Source organism: Panthera pardus, unplaced genomic scaffold, assembly GCF_024362965.1.
Source record: "Panthera pardus isolate Hobbes unplaced genomic scaffold, ASM2436296v1 HiC_scaffold_17, whole genome shotgun sequence".
Classification (NCBI taxonomy): Eukaryota; Metazoa; Chordata; class Mammalia; order Carnivora; family Felidae; genus Panthera; species Panthera pardus.
Window position 1 is genome coordinate 7,718,491 of NW_026526732.1, and position 13,882 is coordinate 7,732,372.

The following is a 13,882-nucleotide window of genomic DNA, read 5'->3' on the forward strand; positions in this document are numbered from 1 at the left end:
AGGACACGGAGTGGATGACACCAGCGACGAGCTCCTGGACCCTCTGCCCGAGGCTTCTGCTCCTCGCTTTCTTCTGCCAAAGTCACTCCTCCTTGCAAACGCAGATGAAGGTTCTCCCAAACCACTCTGGAAAGACATCTCTGAGCTCCACCACCCGTCTGTCCTAACCTGACAACTGGGCGGTGCCTTAATGTCCCCGTAACATCTTTTTAAAATTTTTTTAAAAAGTTTACTTATTTGGGGGCGGGGGGTTGACTCGGGGAGGGGCAAAGAGAGAGGGAGAGAGAATCCCAAGCAGGCTCCCTGCTGTCAGTGTGAGGCCCAACACAGGGCTCAATCCCAGGACCCTAGGATCATGATCTGAGCCAAAATCAAAAGTCAGATGCTCAGCCTACTGAGCCACCCAGGCGCCCCTGTCCCGGTAACATCTTGGGCAAATCCTCACTTTAGCACTACCTCCCTATCTGCATCTATACGTTCGGTTGATTACATGTGTCTTTCCTCGCCTGTGACCTTCTAGAGAGCGGGAAATACTTCTTGCTATTGCTGTCTCTTCCGGACCTAAAATAACACACCGCTCGTAGTACATGTTCAGTAAAATGTCCGTTGAAAAAACGAACTGGATGGATGAGTGAACATATGGACAGACGGAGACACGGATGGATCCAGTTGGGGAAATAAGCCTTGGATAAAAATCACTCAAGACTCTAAGGAGCATCATAAGGCAGCTTTTTAAAGTATAACAGACGTTCTAAAGGGTCAGAGACAATCAAGGTGGACACAAGTAAAGACGAAAAGTTACATAAAAAACAGGCATTCAATATGAGGGGTAAAAGCAATGTTATTTCATATCCTGTGAGGCTTCAAGTCACAAAACAGAAGAACGGAACAGAAATAACCTGGATTTTTAGACTGACAGTGAAGAATCTTAATGACCCCTTTGGTTGTTTGTATATATACACTTACACACCAACAAATAAAAGGTTCTGACTTTATTCTGGTTGAAGTAAAAGACCAATAGTGATGGATAAATGTTAAAATGGAGTTTAAAACACTGATTTTTATTGAGATACGACTCTGATGCACATCGGAAAAATTTTGAGCCAACAGACTTATAACCAAAGGCCAGAAATAAGTTCCCAGAAGTCAAAGACCTATCCTTCTGAAGTGTACATTTTCAGAGTAGTTTTGCAACAGGAAACCTTTGAATTAAAACCATTCTTCAAAGCCACCTATCTAACCGTCTTCTCAGAGCAAGATTTTTCTCTTCATTAAGTACAGACATGTCCAAGGCTTGAATTTGTCAGTTTCACAAGACAGTCTCTTCTGTATTTTGACAACTCTTATTCTTTGAAAATCAATGTTTATAATAATTCCAAACCTGCCTCCTTAATACTTCTACCCAATGTTCTATCTAAGACAAAGCAAAATAAAAGTTCAACATTTGAGAACAGCTATTGTGTGGTTCTCCCCAAAAATGGCAACAAAAAAGTCTTCAAAAGCTTTTTTCCAGATTCATCATCCTGTCCCCTCCACTTCAGACTTGGGTAGTGTAGGCTAGCAATGACTCCACAGGAAGATCTTTCTGACAATGGTTTACTTGACAATTCAGATCCGATTACAGTAGTTTTGCTTAAACTAATCACAGAATTCGAAAGCCAAAGCAAAAAGTGCCTGGTCTGGGTGGGAGGACACCAACATGACCATAGCCATGAAACAAAATGCCACCTGCTTGGGATAATTCAGGGCAGAATGCACTTCTAGTAGAGTGGAGGAATAAGTCACCTGTGGGGGAAAAAATCAGTTTACATTAGGTTTGAGCAGGATTATTAAAAGAAGTTTGGAAAGTTAAGATCTAGATCAATGGGTCTTCCGTTTGGCTGCAGGGCAGAACTACCTGGGGACGTCTTAAACACATTAATGCTTGGATCCCACCCCTCTTCTACATCTGAGATTAACTGGTCTGGGACAGGTCCCCAGCATCCACAGGCTGAGAAAATTGCTCAGGTGATTCTAATGTCCAGCCAGGGTCAGAACCACGGTCACGGACCCCAACCTTCAACCGCAGGATGGCTTAGGAAACACGGTCTAAGAGTATTCCTCAATGATTTACTCAGGGCCCAATCTGAACAACATTGCGTGGCCTCAAGCTGGGAATACAGAGGTCTGGATAACCAGCCGCTGGTCCTCACGGGAAATGTCGCCCAGTGGGGACCCAAGAGGCCCTGCAAACACAGAACTTTCCAGCATAGCCTTGACTGCATTGGGTGTTCACAAGGGTGCTGCCCCACCCTGTTTTTTGCCTCCCCCCATGGGTCACAGACCTGTGCTGCCAGTCATCCAGTGCCTGCAAACAGTGGCTCAAGGTATTCTGACCGATTTTCTAGTTGTTTATAGGCAGCTGGGTGTAGGAGTATCCCAGGGCCTCCATAATCCCCAGGTACCACAAACAGCAGGGCTTAAGGCAACAATTTATTCTCTCACACTTCTGATGGCCAGAAGTCCAGAATCGAGGGGTCAGCAAAGTTGCTTCCTTCTTGGGGCTCAGAGGAAGAGTCTGTTCCATGTCACTGTCATGGATTCTGGTGGCAGCCAGCAACTCGGCTTCCCGCCACGTGGCTGTCTTCTGTCTGTCTCTGTGGTCTCTTCTCCTAAGGACGACACTCATAACGGATTAAGGGCCCACCCTGCTCCAGTAGGACCTCACCTTAATTAATTACATTGGTAACAACCCTATTTCTCACAGGGTCATACTCTGAGGTTCTGGCAAGAACGTGAATTTAAGGGTGACCGTGTTCAACCCCATGCAACGGGTCATGGTGGTCCTTGTCACTCCAAAACACTGCACAATGGGAGTCCTCACTTGCATTGTAGACTCCTTGCTAGACGGATTGGTTCTTACGTACTTCGGTGCCTTTCACCATGCTCTACCCTATTGCAACTCACATGCTGAGACGAATTAGGGTCACATACCGAAATATCACCAAGAATTCTGTAAGTGCAGACTTCATGGCCCACCAGGCTCTGCTGGGTCAGAGCCTCGGGAGGAAGACTGGGAACATGCATTTTTAAGGGCTTCTGGGTTGTTCAGATAGGTTTAGGCCTTGTTCTGGGAGATTCTGGCATGGGGGTTGACTATATATACTTTGCAGTGAGAAGGAGTGGAGTTCAAATTCTGATACAGGGTGTATCAGAGAGCAGAGAAACAGAGCCGATAAGAAAAATGAGAAAAATGTATGTGGGTGGGTGTGTGTGTGTACGGAGAGAGAAAGATTTTAAGAAATTGGTTTCCAAGATTAAGGAGGTTAACAAGTCCAAAGTCTGCACTGTGGGCTGGCAGACTGGAAACCCAGGGGAGAGCAAGTGTTACAGATGAAATCCAAAGGCCATCTTCCAACAGAATTCCCTCACACTCAGGAGAGGTCAGGCTTTTGTTCTATGCATGCCGGCAACTGATTAGATGAGGCCCACCCACGCTATGGAAGGCAATCGCTTTCCTCAAAGTCTACCAATTTGAGTATTATCTAATCCCAGACACCTTCACAGAAACATTCAGAATAATGTTGATCACCTATCTGGGTAGTGCAGCCCAGCGACGCTGTCACATAAAATTAACCATCACATAGGGATCTCATTGAGGCCGGCACAGAGAGAGGGCTAAATAGGAAAGGATCAGGAGAGAGGAGGCAGGGGCAGGTTGGTACATCTTAGGTTTGTGTTTCTCCAAAGAGGATCTTTCTACCCCCAGCACTGGAAGCTCTACATGGAAACGCAAATCACTGGGCCCCATCCAGGAATCCGTGAATGAGAACCCATGGGGGTAGGACCCAGGCATCTCTATTTGAAACAAATCCCCTTGGTGCAGCAAAGCGAGTTTAAGACGTCGTGCCGACCCACTGACTGCAGATCTAGACCGGTCAAAAGTGTCCATCTCACCAAACACGTCTGGCATAAAGCACTACGTGTGGGCCTTTCTGGAAGGAAACTGCTGAGCAACAGCTTCAGGCAGGAGGGGCACTGGAGGGCCCTGAGCCCAAGCGGATGCCACAGGTGGAAAGGGTGTTGGGCACTGGGGGACAGGCAAGACAGGGAGCAGAGCTGCGTGCAGGGTTGGGGCTCAGACACCGTCCGGACGCCGTGGTGATAAGGGTGAGCCCCTGGCTGGGAATTAGAAAGTAAAGGATTTCAAATGTCAGTCCGTGCTTTGTGTGCAAACGTGGTGGCGGCTGGAGGGCCCCGAAGGTATTCTTCTCAGTTTCCAGTCTTAATTTTAGAATCTCGGTGCGACACAAAGGATCACAACAAGAGGACGGATTAAACGTCATTGAGAAGTCGCTGCGGTTCCCTAGCAGCAGCACAGAGGGAGTGACGACGTCTGCCTGGGCCTGCAGCCCGGGCCACGTCAGGAGAGACTTTTAGCCCCTGTCCACGTCTGAAACTTGGAGAACTCAAGGCTGGAGACCGTAAATCTCCCTCTCGGTTGGCAGTCTCTGCCGTGATTCATTCATACCAGATCCCCAGTCACAGCGCCTCCCGGGTCCCGTTCCGCTGGGTGCTGGGGAACTGGGTGAAAAGCAGAAGCCGAGTGTGAGCCTTGGACACGTCAGAGGATTTCAGGCCAAACGTCTTCATGTCCCCTGCCGCCTGCCAGGTCGTGACACTTCTGTTATTATTAGGTCATCACCATGGCGTGTTTATGAACCGGCCAAACACCCCGGCCACGCGAGGGCAGATGTGTGGGAGAGTGTTGTGGTCACTGTATCTGGGTGCTGGGTTTGCTCCCATTTCCTCTTTGGAAAACACTGAAACCAAGGTGCTTAGCGATAATGAAACGGAAGTGGCTAGTTCAAGTGAAAACGGAGGAATAAGGCACACCCCCGTCCTCCCCATGCAAGCTTCCCCAGGTCCTTCCTTGCTCCCCGCCCCATCGCCCCTCTGTTCCCCGAGTCCGGCAAGGTAGGCAGGACAGGGAGTCCCTCAGCCACGTACTCTGCTGGAATGGACACCACACACACACGTCTCAACACGCTTACATCTGGTGTCCAGGGTCCACTGCCCGCAGCTATCAGGCTTCCAAATTCAATGATCTCATCTAATTATTAAAATTTTTTTAAAAAAACAACTCCTCAGCCAGTTTCTCTAGGACGTGCCTAGCAAATCAGCCTCCCCCTCCCTAAAAGTGGCTCTTGAGATGGAGACAAAAGCTGTTTTCTAAAAAAATGCTCATGTGGAGGTTAAGAACACCGCCAACTTCAGAGCACAGCACAATCGTTTAAGATAAGCACTGGAAACAAATCTCCGGCTTTATCATGATGATACGAAAGGTTTACAGGACAATTAACACATTTTTTTTAAGGTTTTTTAAAGAGAGGTCCCATTATCAACATTAGCAATTTCAATCCTTGCAGATTAACCTCTTGACAACCTCATTCCAGGGGAGATTATTAGTCACTTACTGTGTGCACGGCTCTGTGCCGGTTATGGAGGGAAAGGTCACTCTCCCCTGAGACTGTGCAATCTGGCTGGGAGATAAGACGAGTGTGGGTAACAATTAAGTAACAATGTCAGGCAGTAAGGTCTGCTTACCTCCTGCCCATCCTGCTGGCTCCCGCCCAAGCCCCACCTCCTCTGTGACAAAGTCCTCAGCCTCAGCCTCCCCAGGTGGCCCGCCTCTCCCTTCCTGGGCTCCTGTATTCGTGCCTCATTCTGCCACTTCCCTGGGCACTGCCTTTGCTTCTGACGTGATGGCCTCCGGTGCATTTGTCCCCGAGCTGGATGGCGATCTTCTGGGGGACCAAAACACACATTTACATTTCTTTTGCATCCTCCTCAGCAACTAGCACGTGGAAAAGACTGAATTAATACTCAGGTAAAAAAAAAAAAAGCATAGGGCTCAGTCTTCACTGAGGCCCGCTCAGCTCCAGGGCAACTGTTAGCTTCCGGGCATCTCATAGAGAATGACCTAGATGTAATCAGTATCAGTAGTCAGGATTAGTTATGAGCTGGGGTCTCCAAAGGCGAAAGTTAATAGGGTATCTATTTTCACATCACAACCAGTCATAACCAGTCTTGTTTGTATTTGGAGCCAATTTCTGACAAACATAAAAAGCTAACCCCAAGGCCCCAGACCATCCGGTGGTACAACGCAGGCAGAGATACGAAGGATCATTGAAATCTTTCATATTTGCCTCAAAACATCTCAGTGAATATAATCGTGATAAAGCCAGATCTCTAACGTGTATCTCAAATTGTTACTTGTTCTATGCTCTGATGGTGACCACGTTCTTTGCTGAACTCAATATATAATATACTTTATATTTAGTTTACTATGAACTATATTGTATATGATTACGTATTTATACGTTAATACTATATACTTGATATTAAATATTTCATTATATTACATATTTATACAGTGATATTATAATGTAATTATATAATGACATATTACATATTTCATATGAACATAAAATATAAGTTATATAAGTTCCACTTAAAATAGTGAGAGTAAAAAAAGTTTAGCATCCTCTCTAGAGATATAATGCAAGTCACAAAGGTGCACCATATATAAAGTTTCTAATCAGCCACATCAAAAAAAATAAAAAGAAACAGGTAGAATCAATTTTAATAATAAATATATTTTATTTAGTCCAAATAACCAAAATACCATAACCTCAACATGTAATCAATATAAAACTTTATTCATGAGATATATACTTTTTCATACTAAGTCTTCACAATCCAGCGTATTTTACTTTTATAGCACATCTCAGTTTAGACGAGCCACTTTTCAAAGACTCAATCACAGCCCCACGTGGCTACTGGTTACCATATTAGACAGCGCAGCACTGGTTGACTAGTTATAACTGATAAAAAAAAAATTACATAAACTGTTGTATTTCTTATTGTTGCATTAGTTGCCAGGAAACCCAAAGCTAAATTTGGTGCTCGATTATAGAGATCTTCTCGTTCTGAGGTCCTCTAAAATTTATTTCTCCTCCTTCCAAATGGATTTGAATATCTCTGTTTTGTACGTCCTTTTAGAGAAGTAATTTAATACTAGTAACAGCCATAATGATAATTGTCTTTTATTATTCATAATGATACTAATTTATCACTCACCCGCTGTGTGCGAAGCAGAGTGCCATATGCCTTACATGGGCCACACAGCAAGACAGTGGTCGAGCGGAGATCTGATCTGATTCTAAAATCCTCCTTCTCAACCATTCCGCTCTTAGAATGCTTGTATCGGTGACCACCAGCACCACTCTGTTCCAGGAACCTCATACACACTCCATCCTTCCTCATCGTACAGGTTAGGATCGAGGCTCGGAGGTCAGGTCCCCGTCGGGGTACGGCTAATAAACACGGGAGCCAGCATATGAACTCAGATGCTTTGTGCATTCACTTTCTAAATGCTCTCTGCTTCAATTATGTAAAACCAACTTTAAAGGATCGAATTCCTTTTGAAGATCAACATATCACAAAGTTATTAATTCAGTAGCTGTATTTTGAGCTCTTTTTGTGAGCCAGGCACTGGCCGCTCCCCACCCCCCAACACTGGGATTCACAAACGGAAAAGACAAAATCCCTGACCTGAGAGAGTTCGTAATGGAAGAAATGCAAAGTGGAGAAAAATGTTACAAATACTAACTGGAAACTCTCTGCTGGACTTTGCAGAGCAGGTGCTAAGCAAGTATTTGCAAAGAAACCTATCTAGCAAAGATCAAATGAGTAAAATAAATTAGAAAAAATAGTTCAAACCACTTAGAACTCTGAGTGGATGCATAAATGTGTCAGCGTTGACTGCAGACTCCTGCTTCTCCTAAAATGCCCTACATGCCCTCTGTATCTCTACACGTGTTCCCGCGAGCTGTCCAAAAGGCAAATGGCCCACGGAAGGAGGCAGCCCACACCCTGTCTCAGCATAAACTGATACTCAGCACCATCAGCTAAATTGTTCGGGTGGCTCATCGAGTTCACAGGATGAGAACTCACAGCTGCTTTCTTGAACGTCTGGCAGGGGCTCACGAATGCATTTCATCAAATTTGACACATGGGCTGTTAGCAAACACACGAGCAAAAGGCACTCGTGTTTTGTTCAGTGCTGTCACTTTCCCGTCCTCCCCCCAACATCTGGCCCTGACATAGACTGATCTCAAATGAATGTCTGAGACTCTCTGCCACGTAACGTTGTTATGCATTCGCTCAGCCACCATCGTTCAGCCCAGGTTCTCCATGCTCTCTCCCTGTGACCACACAGGCAGGTAGGTAGAGACATGGCTTACTGAAGCTCATTCATCAGGAATCCGTGCGGGGTCACTGGCTCCACCCCCTCCCTATTCTCCATTCTGACATTATATCTGATTCTAAAAATACCATGGTCTTAAGCCTAACCTTTAAATGACAGACACCTCATTCTTCATGCTATAGTGTCCTTAATTACCCCCTCAAAGCCAGTGATTTTGAAGGTTCCCAGGAGACCTGGCACGAGCGAGTTATAGTTTTCACTGGAGGGCTGTGTTTTCTGTATGCCCAGCAGAGAGTTTCTATTCAGATTGTTTTGGCTGCAAGGAACAGAAGCATGCTTTAATCAACTCAGGAAAAGTGGGGCTTATCGTAAGGACACAAGGAAAATGGAAATGGAACCTGAGGTACGAAACAGGCCTGGGGACTCATGCAGGGCCCACGAGGGCTTGGCCTCTCCCGGCTCTCCCGCCGTTCTGTCTCCTGGCCGCTTCCTCTACTAATCACAGCTTTTCTCTCTTACAGTCTCAGACCGCATGGCCCTGACTCTCACTCATGACATCCTTTTAGCTGCTACCCCAGCATTCACCCATTCATATTCCCTACAGACATCACTGTTTTGGCCCAACCCAATTTTGAAGACCGTTTGTCACTGGCCAGCTCACGGATTTGTTTCTCTTGAGTCGGATGGCCAACTGTGGCCCAACTGTTTGTGGCTTCGAGGGCGGAGTGGGATGGGAGTGATGTGGCACCAGCAAGGACCCATGAGGGGGCAGGATCCCTAAGCGGTGTGGTCAGGGATGACACCTGAAGGTTTGCTTTGCCCAGTACAGACAAGTAAAATCACGTAATACGCTAATCAATGAAGAAACATCTAGGAATTAAGTTAAGGAAGATGTCTGAAGCAGAGAAAGAAGATGAATATCAAAAAAAATAAATTAATTAAATCCAGTAGAATTTGCTGCTGAAATTAGTATTTATTAGCTACTTCACGCTAAGCACGGTGTAGGCATTTTATATGCATTATTTCATCTAAGCCTTCTGAACACCCTGGAAATAAGTGTTTCACTAACCCATTTTCATTTGTAGGACCTGAGGCTTGGGAGACATTACCTACGTCACTACGTGACTCAAGGTCACAAAGCCAATGAACCAGGATATGAATCCATGTATATTTGACTCCGAAGTTCTTTCCACTATAAAACACACAGAGAAAGAGCTAAGTATTAACATCATTCTAATCTACCTGCTAACAAATTATAAAATACAGCTGTTTCCTTGCAGACCTGACCTGCAGCGATACGAATAAACAATAACTCAACTTCAGTGTCTTGACAGCACTAAAAATCATTCATAACAAATCGCTGGGTTATAACAACGTGGGCACTTATTACTTGGAAAAAGACCAAGCCCTTAAAATAGTCCGTTTTAATCTACCGTATGAACGATTCTTGTCACCACCAACAAAATGCAATCGCTACCTCCCTGAGCCAGTCTGCTACTCTGATTCCTTTCTCTTACGTCTTTCAAGCTGAGCCAAAGAAAATCAAAGTACTGGCCCAATTGCACCTTGTTTTAAAAGTGCTCTCACAGCTTACTCCAGTATTTCTTTATAATGCAAATATCAGTTTAATTAATCAGCCACCATCGTTGGACATTGGATTAAGCTCTTCAAGACATACACTATTTTTAAGACTCAGACTCGATTGTTTCAGATTCACAACAAAGTGAATCTAAAATGTGGTACAATGTCCAGTGTTGATCTGATGGACACTGGAACAGGAACACATACAGTTTCTTGAGTAGAGATGGGTAAAGGACACGGCTGTTCGTAACTTTTTTTATCCTGTTAAAGACTGGCATCATCTGATCAAGGTAGAAATGTATTGCTTTTGGCCAAAAAACTTTGTAAGATAAAAAAAAAAAAAAAAAAAAAAAAAAAAAAAAAAAAGCATGAGCAGGGGTGCCTGGGTGGCTCAGTTGGTTAAGCATCTGACTTTGGTGTAGGTCATGATCTCGCGATTCGTGAGTTCGAGCCCCACAACAGGCTCTGTGCTGACAGCTTGGAGCCTGCTTGGGATTCTCTGTCTCCCTCTCTCTCTGCCCCTCCCCTACACTCTCTTTCTCTTCCTCTTAAAATGAAGTAAATATTAAAAAAGAAAAAAGCAGGAGCAGATACAAAATGACCTTTAAAATCAATATCAAAGTTTAAATATAAGGATAGCACTTTAGACAAAACAAATGAACAAAGGGAAAAAAATAAGAGGCAGAGAGACAAAGCAAGACACAGACTCAACTATAGAGAACACACTGATGGTTACCAGAGGGGAGGGGATCGGGGAAATAGGTGACGGGGATTAAGGAGGGCACTTGTCATGAGGATCACTCAGTGATGTATGCAACTGTTGAATCACTATATGGCACCTCCAACGTTAACATTATACTGTATGTAACTATGCTGGAATTAAAATAAAACTTAAAACACAAACAATAGATCACGCTCCGGAACTGTCATCATAAAAAGAATCCTCACATTTAACACCACCGTGTCACTCTACCTTCACTGTCCGAAGCGTCTTTAGCTTTTCAGCTTTGAAATGGCCAGAGCATCTGGAGATGTAACAACACTGATGTTTCTGGATATCAGAGCTCTTTTTTTAAAATTAACTTGTTTATTTTGAGAGAGAGAGAGGGAGAGAGAGAGTAGTCCCAGAGAGAGTCTGACAGCGCAGAGCCTGATGTGAGTCTCGATTTCGCGAACAGTGAGAATCATGACCTGAGCCGAAATCGAGAGTCGGATGCTTAACTGATTGAGCCACCCAGGCCCCCCTCAGAGCTTCTAGTTAAAAACAATGAAAACTCATTTTAACTGACATAGGAAAAACAGAAAACGTATTTGTCTTTAAATACTGGCCTCCAAGACATGTACAACAATGTTCACGACAGCCCTATTCGTAGGAGCCACGTCTGGACCCAAGCCACATGTCCGTGCCCAGTGGAATGGACACAGGGATTGTGATACGTATATTCCTCCAGTGGGAAACAGCATCTGAATGAGAGTGAATGACCGACAACAACACGGAACACGGAGGCCTCTCAACTGCAAAATGAAGAAGCCCAACACCACGATTCCACCTTCTTAACATTCGAAACACAGGCAAAACTAATGAACGGTGTGAGAAGTCAGGATAGTGATTTCCTTCTAGGGGCACCAGTGACTGCCAAGGCACCTGACGGGAAATGAAGGGTTTCTAGGGCTTTGTTTATTGATATGAATGCTGGTAAGGATTGATCCCCTTCGTGAAAATCCATCAAAGTATAGTCTTAAGATTTGTGCAGTCTTATGCGTGTGTGTCCTTTTTCAAGAGACAATTTTATGCAACGCCATGTGGCTTCAGTATTGCCAGGAAGGCTGGAGGACCAGGTTGAGGGCTTCACGTCTGGGAACAAAGCTTGCTACAGAACTGGTTGGCCAACGATGCTGCTGCCACCACGTGACTACCCAACAGTGGACCTGTCCACCGGCCCCTACTGCCCTCTCTTCCCCTGGGGCTGACCCCTGCGAAGCTTCCCCCACTTTGCCTCCAGACTGCAAGGCTGGTATCGCTGTGGCTGGCACGTGGAGCTGGTGGCTGGAATTTACAGCTTCTGTGCTGAAAAACCACAGGGAGACACATAAGGCACAAAAGACAGATACGAGGCAGGTGTTGAGAAGGCTAATGTCTTCTACTGCACCTGCGTGGGACTCTGTTCTGGGCTGGACACGGATTCCAATGACTCGAGCAAGCTTCAGGCCTGGTGCCAGATATGCAGAACAACATAAAAGATGTTTTAGGAGATGCTTTGGTCCTCAAGGAAGGTCCAGAGAAAGGTCACCAGGTAGGGAATCTGAGTGAGAGAACCGAAGCAGGGGTGGCCTGGAATCAGATTGTTAAATGGCACAACAGATAGTAAAGAAAGCCATACTGGCTCCTCTGGGTGGTCTGTTAATGGCCTTTTTTAAATTAATTTTTATTTTAAAATAGTTTTGGACTTAACAGAAAAGTTGTGAAGATAATACAGAGTTGCCATATCCCCCAAACCTATTTTCCCCTCTTCATTCACATCTTACATCAGTATTGTATGTCTGTCACAAATAACGAACAACCGTTGATGCATTATTATTAACTAAAGCTCATACTTTATTCAGATTTCCTAATGTCCTTTTTCCATTCCAGGATCCCATCCTGGATACTATATTACCTTTGGTCCTCACATGTCCTTGGGTACCTTATGGCTGGAACAGTTCCTCACGTTCCTTGTTTTTGATGACGGTTTCGAGTAGTGGTCAGGTATTTTGCAGGAAATCCAGCAACTGGGGTCTGTCTGACATTTTCCCCACAGTTAGACCACAGTTATGGATGTGAAGGAGGAAGACCACAGATGAAGTGCCCTTCTCTTCACATCATACCAAGGGGCCTTATCACCGTTGACGTTGACCTTGACCACCTCACTCGTGTTCATCGGGCCTCCCCACTGTAAAGTTTCTCTTTTCCCCCTTCCACTCTCTGCTCTTTGGAAAGAAGTCACCATGTGCCGCCCTCGTGGGGGGAGGGGTACCTGCCTAACTTATCTGGCATTCTTGAGTAGGGGAAGTTGATAACCATTTTTTATCGCCTTCTAAGATGTGGGAGATTGTATATCCCAAATAATTAGTTAACCAGATACAGCGTTTTGATCTTACTTTGTTATATAGTTAGTATTTATCTTAAAAATAACCCATGAATCCAGAGAAGATCAGAGGTGACTGTGTTTTGGTACTTTGACTCCAGGTCTTGTAATGTTAAACCCAGACGTAGGCAACTGGAGTTGTTTACCTGATGTCAGGAGAGGAAAAACATGTATTTAGCAAATACTGGAGAGGGGTTTCCATTATATCAACATTTTAGAGGTTTCATATGTTTTGACGGTTGGCTTTTATGGAAATGTCTTTGTTTATATATAGACTTTTAATTATGGCCAGAGGAATACAGTCTTTACCGGATTTAATATTGCTACCAAGAAATGAATGAAAGAGACTACTTTTTGGGGGCTGGGGGGATTAGATTACCTCTAAGGATTTACCGATTTGTAGTGTGTGCATGATCCCAACCTCTACTCTGTTTGAAATCTGGGCCTATAGCTGTGCTGCAAAAAAACAAAAACAAAAACAAAAACAAAAAACTGTCATTGCAAAATTCTATCTGCATCTTTACATATTGTGAATTTGCATACAAAAGTTTACTAATGCCATTTCTGAATAGATTTCAGTTTTTGTACTTCAAACAGTGCGCCTTTTCTTAAGGTATATTCAAATTGGTTTAAATCATATCATAAATGTCTTGTATCTGAGTTTTCTCTGCAATGTGCTAAGTGATGAGAGCAAGCATTTTAACCCTGAGAAGCACAGCCCCGAAGAGCCTGTCCTCAGAGCTGGGGCACGCGGGAGACAGAGTCCTCTGGCCGGACGCGAGAAGGGTCCAGAGGTGGGAATGGAGACACAAAGCCACGGCTATTAGGATTCCAACCTATAAATCTGAAGGCCCGGGTAACAGGAACCAAAATATCAAGAGAATGGGCTGAAAACCAAGCAGTCGGGGGCTTAGCCCCAAGCAGC

At 44.7% G+C, this 13,882-nt stretch overlaps 1 long non-coding RNA gene across 1 annotated transcript; it reads right to left on the reverse strand.

Moving 5' to 3' along the window:
* Window positions 1-977: 977 nt before the first annotated feature.
* Window positions 978-7,355, reverse strand: LOC128777616 (uncharacterized). The gene is made up of 2 exons (XR_008422824.1): window positions 7,123-7,355; window positions 978-5,786 (listed from the first exon to the last, which is right to left on the reverse strand). It is a non-coding gene; the product is annotated as an uncharacterized LOC128777616 (long non-coding RNA).
* Window positions 7,356-13,882: the final 6,527 nt, after the last annotated feature.